Genomic DNA, 2406 nt, shown 5'->3' with positions numbered 1-2406 from the left:
ATATGTATATGATGAATCTTAAAACTGTTACTCTGAGTGAACTGTGCCAGATCGCTCCTCCCCTTTAGACAAGAGTCCAGGTACAGTGACATCCCTTATAACTGTGTTTGGAGTTTTAAAGCCAGTCTCAGTGGCAGAAACACATCAGGGTTCCTTGGGAGCCTCGAGGGATCTTTCTAGGTAGCGGACCTGTTCATTAACATCTTACGCTCGCTTTCCTGAATGCACACACATGAAAACGCATGCCTTTCTGGTCGTAGATGTGCACACTTGCAGCACGTGGCGACGAAGAAGAGCTGCGGTCTACCTCGTCCTGCCGCGCGCCTCCCACCCCCCGCCCGGGGCTGTGACACCAGCGTATGCCTCCGAGCTGTGCACGCAGGGCACGCTGAGTCACCCGTGAGGGCCGAGATCCGCCTGGGGAGGTCCGGCTGTGAGTCTGCCGCGTGTGAGGGTCCATCGGGGAGTGAGTGAGCAACAGTGACGCTTGCACAAGAGTGGACGGCACGGCTAGAATAAATAAACAGATCCCGACAATGAGCCAGCTTCCCTGCACGCTGGCGGCAGAGCCGGGCCTCAGTCATGTTTGACCGCCAGCAGAGGAGGAAAGAGCAGGGCAAGGACTCTCGCAAATATTTAGATTCCGTGTGCAAACACCAGGGCCCAGAAGAACTCTTGAGGACAGCCTCGGGGAGCTTAACTGACGGACCAGGAGGTAATTAGGAAGGCAAACACTTAGAGGCAGAGCGACACAGTCCAGAAGCACAGGATCTGAAGTTGAGCTCAGGACACTTGCCTTACAGATTTTAGCTAGCATGAACATAATTTTTCAAACAGTGCTCTCTGACGCGAATGTCTGTGGTAAGAGACCGATGTAAATTTCATGAAAGGCATTTGTAGCTGTGCGAACGATATGATTTTCAAACTCTTGTACATTTTTGTATGCATGAAATGAATTTGTACTAGGGCTGAGTCTGTGTAAAAAATAAACACACAATTCTACTGTTTATCTTCGAGTCTAGGTAAAAAAAAAATACACCCACAAAAAAGTTTAAACCCATGATTTAGCAAAGATTCCAAATTATTTTATCAACTAATTTCAATTTTTTAATAATAAATTTTTGTATTCAGCTTTGGCAAGCACAGGGACCAGGGTTTGATCCCGCACGTCATACTGGCCGTGCCCCGGGGCACACTGAACTGGTGACAGAGTCTGGGCATGGTGGTGCATGGCTGTAATCCCAGCACTGAGGAGGCTAAAACCAGGAGGATCACCACAAGACTGATCTGCATAGTGAGACGCTGTACCAAATACACAAATGAAGAAAAGAAACTTATTTGTATTCAAAGTACGTTTATAAGCGAGTACAGTTGATTACACTAGCATTAATTTGACATGTATTTTTTTATGTTTTTTTTTTTTTTATTTTAGGGAAAGGTCTTAAGGGTCTCACTTCTAGATCAGACTTGTAGTGATTCTCCTGTTTACAGCCTCCCAAAAGCTGGGATTACAGGTGCATGCCACTGCCCAGTCTCAATTGCCCTCTCAGCTGGCCCCAGGGGCAGGGCTAGCACAGCAGGCTCAGGGATCAAACCCCTGGCCCCTGCGCCTGCTTGCAGGCTCATTAATCCACTGAACTATTTGGCTGGCCCTAATTTGACATAATCCAATGCTGTCAACATGTTAAAAATAATTCAAAATCTTTAACCTATTTTGACTTTAGCTTAGTGCACGGTGATAGACCTGGGTCAAGTTTTATGATGCTATCTTCAAGTTAGTTGTTCATGTTACCAGATACAGATGGGCAAGATTAGTTTAAAGAGAAAACAAAACAAGATGATAACAAAAGAGTTGGAAGAAATTCAAAGAAGAAAGTAAGGAACAAAAAGAAAAAAATGTAAGCATTAGCTGCTTCTTTCAAAAGACCAGCAGAAATTAGTAGTACAGTTATCCAAAATGTTCTGCGTATATACCTAAACATATATCTTTCTCCTTCTTTTACTTGTCCTTTTCCTTGTCCCAGTTTTTCCCTCCCATTGAACAAATTATTTTCCTTCCACAGTATCTTTCCGATTTTAACTATTGTTTCAGGTTTTGTAGATAAATGAATACAACCAGAGTCTATATTGATAAGGGAAATAAGTTATCCACATGTGAAAATTTTGTATTATCTCACTGGTGTCAGAATTCTTTAACCTACAGCAAACCACTAACAATGTGTTAGGTCAACAAATCTCTTAAAAATTTGCATGAAATTTTCTATGTGTTGATTGGATGTGTGTTTTTCTGGGATAGGTAAGAACAATGGTTTTGTAGTACAGTTCAATAAGAAAATAGAAACTATAAATGTGAGATGTTAGTATATTTGCACTATCTCTATAACTTGTACGAAATACATGAAATGA

Source organism: Octodon degus, unplaced genomic scaffold, assembly GCF_000260255.1.
Source record: "Octodon degus isolate 3935 unplaced genomic scaffold, OctDeg1.0 scaffold00039, whole genome shotgun sequence".
NCBI classification, from domain to species: Eukaryota; Metazoa; Chordata; class Mammalia; order Rodentia; family Octodontidae; genus Octodon; species Octodon degus.
The sequence above is the reverse complement of the archived record's forward strand: the minus strand, read 5'-3'. Positions refer to the sequence as shown.